The sequence below is a fragment of the Lepisma saccharinum genome, chromosome 25, assembly GCF_977018435.1.
Source record: "Lepisma saccharinum chromosome 25, izLepSacc3.1, whole genome shotgun sequence".
Classification (NCBI taxonomy): Eukaryota; Metazoa; Arthropoda; class Insecta; order Zygentoma; family Lepismatidae; genus Lepisma; species Lepisma saccharinum.
Genome location: NC_139253.1, coordinates 1141188 through 1150639, shown reverse-complemented (window position 1 = coordinate 1150639; position 9452 = coordinate 1141188). Strand labels below are relative to the sequence as shown.

The window sequence follows — 9452 nt, the reverse complement described above, 5'->3', positions numbered from 1 at the left end:
TACGTTAGTGTATATCCATGCACAAGAGATGGCGCGTTTCTTTATCCACAGTCCTCACACGGTGCGCGATTACAAATTTCTGTATTTGGGGCTATTCCGCCTGCGAAAAGAGGGGCTATTTCCGCCCATATGCAAAGTCAAAGTTTTTTTATATTAATAATTTTATTACTTCATATAACTAAACATAGTGGTTCGTTCTTGCATTTCAGATGATACGGACGTACAAACGTAAAGGTCCGGGCAAAAAATGGACGGAGGAAGATGTGAATCGAGCCATTTCCATTGTACGTACTAAATGGTCATGTAAGTATGAGAGGAGCAGAAGATCTTTTCAGAGTGCCTTATTCAACACTGAAGGATCTTATTCATTTACATAAACGTCAGGAAGCATTAGGAGAAAAAGTAGTGTCTACATCAGTTGGCCACCCCACAGTTTTCAGTTTGGAGGAAGAGAAAGATTTTGTTTCCAGGTTAAAGAACTTGGCTGCAAGAGGTTTTGGGTGCACACCGGACCAGATACGAAGGGCAGCATATGTATATGCCACTATGAAAAATATAAACCATCCTTGGAGTAGCGAATCAAAATTTGCTGGCACGGATTAGTTTACAGGTTTTATAAAGAGAAATAGTGACATCTTGCTCAGAAAACCTGAGGGTCTCTAAAGCAAGAGCCGAGGGAATGAATAAAAAGGCGGTGGAAAAATAATTTGCTCTTTACCAGAATTTATGCATGGAACTGAATATTAAGGACAAACCACAATTCATTTTCAATGTGGACGAGTCCGGATTGCCCCTTAATAATGTGGATGGTCATGTCTCACATTCATCTATAGTGTCTGGAATTCTGCAGGGAAAATGAAATTGTTATGCCTGCCACCACATACCACACACGCTCTACAGTCTCTGGATAGAACTATTTTTAAACCCATAAAATCATTCTACCACCAAGAGGCAACGAATTATATGCAATCAAACCCCAGCAGTGCTATTACCAAATTAAATTTGGGAAAGTCATCTCCAGGGCATGGAGCAAAGGAGCAACGGTTGGAAAAGCCATCAAAGGTTTCGAGTGCACTGGCTTGTTTCTATTCAACCCCTTGGCTATTCCTGAACACAAGTTCCTGCCTTCCCAGCACTTCCTGCCAGACACTACGGAACAGGTATCCACTTCCGAACAGGCATCCACTTCCCAACAGCCATCCACTTCCCAACAGACATCCACTTCCCAACAGCCATCCACTTCCGAACAGCCATCCACTTCCCAACAGACATCCACTTCCCAACAGCCATCCACTTCCCAACAGCCATCCACTTCCCAACAGGCATCCACTTCCGAACAGACATCCACTTCCCAACAAACATCCACTTCCGAACAGGCATCCACTTGAACAAGTGATAGTCCACAGTCATCATTAACAACAGAAGAAAAGAAATCTCCCTTCTGTTCTATCATTCCCTCTCCAGCAAAAAGGGAGTTGAAGAAGCGCAAAAGACCACAGCAAAGCAAACATCTAACGTCGGACCCCAACTTTGAAGACGCCTGGGCGCAACGAAAATTGAAGATGGATAACGAAAACAAGGAAAAGACCTACTTCTATTAGTCCTACTAAACAGCGTCGAGGGAATAGTCAGTCATGTGACGAGGTACTGCCAATCCAACTCGAAGACGTTGACGAGGAAGATGCACCATGCGGATTCTGTAGAGTGATGTATTATTCTACGAAATCAACATCAAAGGGTGACTGGAAAAAGTGTGAAAAATATGGAACATGGTTTCACGAGGTGTGTTTTGGTGCTGTTGGCAGGAACAACTTCATTTGTGGCAAATGTTTGTAATACAAATCATCACCCATTTTTAGATTTTCAATTTTTGCATCATTTTATGTTTTGTTTAAACAAAGCCGTAGTTTGTAAGATATTTTTAAAATTAGTATTTGTATGCTTGAAGGGAATAAAAAGGTGTGTTTTGCTCTTTGATCTTTACAATAACTCATTTTTTTATTTCTTTTATAATGCCTTAAATTTGAAATGGGCGGAGTAGCACCGCTCTACCCTACTCTACTAGTACGTTATTCGTTTTGGAGATATACGCATTTGAAAATATCGTGTTTTCTAAATAAGCGATTTTTAAAAAAGTAATTATTTTCCCTAGAAACCTATAAAAGGAATGCAGATCTACGCATTGGAATTTTATTTTTAGTGCGATAAATTCACACCAATACTGGCGTACTTGAACGTCAACGAATTGATTCACGATAGATAGGAAAAGTATAAAACTTTCGATTCACATTCATTTATCAACAATACGAAATCATGAATAAAACTGTCAGCCAAGGATTTTTTATATTTAATTGCTGTATATAATAACTTAGCAAATATTTTTCGCAATTCTGATATTTTATATTCGGTTCGACAATTTTAAAGCGTTCTTTATATATGCCTTGTTTTTACGACGTTTATGTTTGAATGCTAATATTCTAGAACTCTTGAACAGTACAGTCATATGGCGTGTCTAGACTTGAAATATTAACTGAATAACCTTGTGAGAATATGGATCTCAACATACCATAGCTGCTCAGTGCATCTCCACTTGTTCTCCAGTTGTTGAAAGTCTATGCAATCATCCACAACAATGGCAATAGCAGACAGTAGGAGCCTTCTCATTCTCTTCACCGCCCTTGCCTTAGTGGCTGGACATTTACCTCTTGATCCAGGTATTATACATATTGAATTGCTTTTTCTGTTTTGTTGAATAACATCCTCGCGTTTTATAGAGAACAACTCATTACAACTGTACCGAAATGTTAAGTCTCAAATGGGTTATAACAGATTGATCGACAACAGCTTCTACTATTGTTGCTGAAGTGATAATGTACACCCTTTAGGAGAGTAAGGGAAGGTTAATGAACATTTCATGCCTGATTGCCATGAGTTGTAAACAAAAAGGCTACCGCTAGTAGCGGCTAATCGAAAACTGAATTGAGAAAAACCTTGTTGGAAGTTCCAATTCATTTGTAGAAGGTATAGCAAGCTAGAAAGTACTAAATTGATAAGTAAATATATCTGCAGAACTATAATTCTCTTTGGATTAATCCCTGTGATACTTTATCAGTGTTGTAATAAACGAATTGTTACTAATTATCCTACGTCAGCTACCAGGTGTGTAGGATAGAAGGTATACAAATCCTGTTAGTCCAGCCACAAGTGTGGCCTGTTATCTGCCGGACGTTGTTGGCAAAACACGATTCATGCAATTATGGTGACTGACGAGTTAAAGTGTCCTTCGAAAAGGCAAGAAAATAATGTCAATGACCTATTCCAGCCCTTAGACGGCAAAATTCATTTCCTCTCGCCATAAATACAGGCTTTCTGTGTAGAGCAATGAAGATACTCACAAAAAACTGACGGCCCATGGCAGCCAGTGGAACTTTTGGAAAGCCACTATCCACCAGCCATAGTCGAACCACCACATATTCACTTCCGCATGTTTCTTTGCAATGACATAGGTGTGATTAAAACATGGTGTGATGCAAATGGCATTACAATTAATACTAGTAAGCAGGGTGTATAAAAAATCATGTTTTTCTTTAAAAAATCATTTTTGATGATTTTTTGATTTAAATGATTTTTTTTTAAAAAAACGCAGTTAGAATTGCTTGTATGAACTTATTCTATATAAAACATATGCCAAGACCATACAATTCTAAGTATATATGAACCTACTATGGAAATATTTGTTGAATGTGTTAATGAAACTATAATAATTTCAGTAATTTTTCTTCCAATGAAAATTAAGCATTCTGGATGTACTCTATAATTATAACTTAAAATATTTTTATAGTTTTTATGGCTGAAATTTGGCAATTTTTTAATGATAGTTTGCAAAATATCAGCTGCTATGTATATTTACAGTATAAGGATAATGACACTGTTTATAATTTAACATGATTAGTATTTTGTATATTTTTCTACAATACATAAAACGTTCGCTATTTTTACCTACATAAATTATTGAATTTTAAATCAAGACATATTTAAGTGTCTTTACAGTTTACATATTAGCGTACATTTCCTTTCACATGAGCTTCACACCATCAGTAAGCTACATATATTTTGTTTCCTTTCTTTTTATTTCTTAGAGCCTAATAAACACCACTAAATGATTACAAGATTAATGTACTTTCACGAAAAGTGATTCTGATATCTACAAAATCCTTACATTATTTTATAAATTATTTATTTAACCTGATTTAAATCTTGATTTAAATTGCAATTTTCAACCTGATTTAAATTAATCCACCTCGCCAGTAAGTCATATTATATAGTTATTGGAACCTGGAATACTATGGCCTCCGACGAGCTCAGTAATACAAGAATTAAAAAATAAAGATGCCAAAAGTACTATTAGTTAAAAGTACTTTATTCTCATCTGTCATGTGATGAGCACATTAGCCAATAAGTTATTTATTTATTTATTTATTTATTTATTTATTTACTTCTTCTTTTCGATGGCGAAGTTAAGGCACAAGCCTTTTCTTACACTTAACCATCTCTACTTCACGTTTTACAAATTTAGTTGAAATATCTAACAGTTTGCGAAATATAAAACATCAAAATACCAAAGAAAAAAACACAAAAGGATAAAACACACGCGAAAAGAAAGAAGAAAAACACAAAAAAATACAGATGCTGTAAGAAACGTAAAAAATGCACGCACAGCATGAACAGACACATAACAAAAATACTTAAAATACAGAAAAATCTGTCGGTGTTTGTCCTACAAATTTAGATCAAGAAAGGTTTCATTTTATGGGGTTTCCTTGTTTTCAGTACTGGTAAGTTGCCTCCAGAAGATGCTGTCTTAATTTTGATTTGAAATTGCCGAGAGAAGAAGAGTTTCTTATGTTATCAGGGAGGTCGTTCCACGCTCTGGTGGTAGTAACAGTGAAGGAATTTCCGTAAAACGCTGTCTTGTGGGAGGGGATGGTGAGCAGGGAGTTGTTCCGTGAACGGGTAGCAAAGGTGTGTGCTGCGTTTAGGGGTTGAAATCGTGAGAATAGGTAAGGGAGTTCTCTTGAATGCACTATTTTGTAGAGCCTGTAAGAGCGTGGAAGCGACGGCGTGTTGAAAGGTCGAACCAGCCTAGGTCTTTGAAAGCCGGGGTAAGGTGGTCAAAATATTTGATGTTATAAATAAAACGTACACATGCATTTTGTATTCGCTGTAGATGTCTTGCTAGTTCACCGTTGAGGTCAACATACGTCAAGTCGCAGTAGTCTATTTGCAACAAAACTAGCGATTCCACAAGTGTTTTCTTTACCTCTTGTGGTAAGATGTTTTTTAGGCGGTACAGTGAGTTAATAAATCATTAGGTACACTTGGGAAGAAAAATACTATAGTCATCACAAATTAAACAGCAATTAATTGAAACACTTACCTATTCATTTCTAGAGTAGTAGATTCAGTATACTCTGGTAGAATAAATATAATGTTGCATGTAAAAATAAATTCAAAATTCTTGTATCCAATTCCTATTTTGCATGCCATGTGCTAAATTTGTACTGAAGGAGACTGCTGCATATATATTGCCTTATCTATAAAATCATTAAATTTATCAAGCAGTTGTATCTAGCAGAAATCTTGATCTCATGCCGCAGTGTGCACAATCATCTTGCAAGAACCAATTTCAAATTTAATCTCCAACACTGCAACACACAGACATATCAGTCCTTGTTTTCATCTATGTCTGTAAAAACCTGGAATGTCCTACCTAAGAGCATGTCAAATATATCTAAAATAGAACACTTTCAAAAGAAGTAAAAAAAAGTAAGGTAAAGTTCCCCGTGCATATACCACCGTGCCATGAAGGCACATTTAAGGATGTGTAGGGTAGGGCCCCACATATTATCGATCTCGACCATTTTAGAAGTAATGTGAACAGCATAAGCCCCCAGAGTTGCTCCCAGTTACCCATTGATTTGAGACTGGCTGAGCTGAGAAAGGACCAGGAAGATTCCGACCTCAGGACAGACGCCATACCGACTATACCACAACGGAATGCTTTTACTAAAATTGATTATACTTGTATATTAGTACATAATATATTTACATAATTTGTATTAGACCAACTCATATATTGGTTTCATTTATCCTCCAAGGATGTTATCTCTGTCATAATGGAGATTGCCTTCCTCTACGTACGGGAGCTCTTCGCTGTTGGGGAGATGATCGCCACTTTTCCTGGATTAGTTGTAAATTTTTCTGCAGTAAGTTTCCAGTGATATCTATACGTTTATTATACACTAGCAACAGTAAAATATAATATTTAAAGGCAACAGGTGTCTAATTTATTTTAAATTTATTTTAATTAATTTACTACATCAAAGAAATAAATATGAGCAACCCTCCCTTCTTACTTTATATATTACAAAAGCACAAACATATGGTTGGTTTTATTTAGTCCTCATACTGTAATGTCAAAATGCAAAATAGTAAAGTTGTGTCCAGTTTATTGCACGGTAAAATATGGTCCTACCGTGAGATTAGTTCCCTGATTCATTACATAGAATCTATTTCATTTTCGTTTAAAAAAAAAAGAATCTCGTTTTCACAATATTTATTGCGACAGTTCGTTATAATTTCATGAAATATGTTGACTCACTAAAATATAATTAGAAAGTTTATAATGTAGATTTTCGAACAAGTAAATAATATACTTTTTTTCTCATTTAAGGGACGAAAGAAGAAAACCTACAGAGTATAAAATGTAAGTACAGACATCTAAACCGCATACTTTTAAAGAGTATTGGGAATATGTAACAAAGACTGAAATTTGGACACACAGACACGAACATCTACAACTTGAAAATAATAATGCTCAATTGATGCAATTTATTTTATGTACTCTGCTCAGCTCAGCTCATATTAATAATATATTAGAGTTGAGCTGAGCTGTTTTTCTTAATCCCATTATATGCATGGGTAGGATAATCGGGACTGAATCTACAGTTAAAGTGCAATCCGAACTACTGTGCAGTGACCAAGTGTGTGTAAGTCTTCATTGTTTAAGATAGTAATTCCGCTAATAATTATGAATATTATAAGCAAAAATCGATCCCTTTTCGTAGCCTCTCATACAAATTAAGAATATTAATACATTATATTCTGCTTTCGGTGACAATATACATGTTATGTGGGTACATATTTATATATGAAACATATTTATAAACAGAAAATGTATGCTTTTATGCGAATTGAATTTTCTTTGATATCGTATCCAAAATTTATAACACAATCACGAAGTCATAATATTCTCACACCTGGTTTTAACCACTGCTTATGTGTGTGCGTTTTCTGATATTACAGAATAGCTTATCAAGAGGACGACGATGGAAACTTACAGAGAAGAGTGCAGTAGTATGTGTAAATTTGTCCAGTGGGAGACGTCAGTTTCATATAAAGTTATTCTATTTCAACTGTATGTATGAATGATTTGTATTTAATTGCATTTCTTCATATTGAATTCACTGTCAAATTAAAAAATATATAAAATATTAAAAATAAATATTGATGAATTATAAACCTTAATTTCTTTGGAATCAATTCACTGTAAAATGAAAAGAAATAAAAATGTTTAAAGTAAGTATGGTTTTCTTCTCTTGAATCTGTCTTCACATGCGTAAAATATTACATTTGGTGAGCTTTCAGACCGAAGTGACAAGCGACCACCGACACATGTCACTTGGATACGAACCTTCAGAAATAAATACAACTCTCCCCCCCCCCCTTTCCGTCTTCAGAGGTAAGCTGCTTAAGTCGATTGTCGATTGTGAGTAATTCGAACTGAGTCGCCTTTCTATGTGTACTCTCAGATCAAAGCGACACGTATCGCTTGAAAACGAACCTTCAGAAATAGATGCAACCTTTCGTACCGAACCCACACTACGAGCTGCATGTGTCGCGTGTCACTTGTGTGTGGTTCAGACGAGGCCTTCTGGGGGTGTCTGGTGAAGGACTGCGTGTACGGATGGGTAAGTTCTATGTTTCTTGAATGAAATGAACGTGGAAAAACATTATAGGCTTATTGAAATTATATAGCCTTTAGTTATTGTAACTCAGTCTCAAGTTACATCGCGCTACGACACTAGGAGTCTGTGTGATCCCAGCCACTCTTGTGCTAAGACAGCTAATCATGGGCGTATACATATTCTATATACAGGGTGTCATTTTAATGGCGCCCACGGACCACGGAAACGTATAGAGGACATCAAAACAATCAACTTTTCTTAGTAACATTTTTCTCGCTGGTGCGTAGTTTCGGCGCTACAGTCATTCACAAAAGCCCGTTTTGCCGCCTGAATGCTGACAACCACACACAACATTTGATTGCATTTGTGACGTTCCAGGTTTGCAGAAACACACACATTCTGTGAAAAATGGCAAAGCTACTACAATCAGCCACATTATGTACCGTATAACAAAACGAGAAAACACGTTCTGTAACCTAACAGGAAGTAAACAAACGATACGAAAAATGGTAGAAACAAAATAGAATTCAAGTGGAAGTGGTCATATCGAATTTTGTCTCAGCTTGATTGCCAGCATCCAGGCGGCAAAACTGTATTTTTTGAACGGCTATAGCGTAGAATCAACGCACCAACGAGAAAAATGTTACTGAGAAAAATTGTTTGTTTTGACGTCCTCTATACGAATCTGTGGTCCGTGGGCGCCAATAAAATGACACCCTGTATATTCTATACAGATGGGGGAAGGGACAACTTTGATACGATCAGGATATCAAAATCCAATCTGTCACCAAATAAAAAGCCACAATAAATTAAGTCCATATTACGGAGTTCTGCCTTCTTTATATAAACTGAACATATTGCTTTAAAAAAAGCTATTTCCATATCTACATTCAATGAGAGTTACAATTATGGAATTAGTTAACTTCCTCCTTGCTACAAAACTAAAAATATCATCGGTGTGGATTTTAATATTGGTATGTACAGTCACAGGCAATAAAAATGAGATTCCTAGATCCTGAATACTAGCTTCCCTGCAACGTGTTGTGTGTGTTGTCAACTCTACGAGGCTGGTAGAAGTTGCCATTGAAACCTTGCTATTAAAATACACTTATTGTCATAGAGTTAGGGAACACACACCTTGCAAGAGAGCACGTATTTCAGGATCCAGGTGTCTCATTTATATTGCCTGTGACTGTACAATTAACCGAGCAAGACCCATTAGTCGATATCTTCTGTTGAAATCGAAGCCATATTAGTATTGAAAACATTTTCTCGTGTGTTGCAGTTGAAGCTGCCGGTATAGCTAATATGGCAAACAATTTGTGTATATTTGGGTAATAAAGCTGATCACAATTTCCACGTTAGTAATTCAGATTTAAAAATGTAAATATTATAAACCAGGCCATCAAACATTTTTATCCACTG

The 9452-nt window shown here is 36.1% G+C and overlaps 1 long non-coding RNA gene across 1 annotated transcript; it reads left to right on the top strand.

Annotated features, from left to right (window-relative positions):
* Window positions 1-2434: 2434 nt before the first annotated feature.
* Window positions 2435-7630, top strand: LOC145978692 (uncharacterized). Its single transcript, XR_014440737.1, has 4 exons — window positions 2435-2714; window positions 6159-6266; window positions 6734-6766; window positions 7366-7630. It is a non-coding gene; the product is annotated as an uncharacterized LOC145978692 (long non-coding RNA).
* The last annotated feature ends 1822 nt before the right edge of the window (window positions 7631-9452 follow it).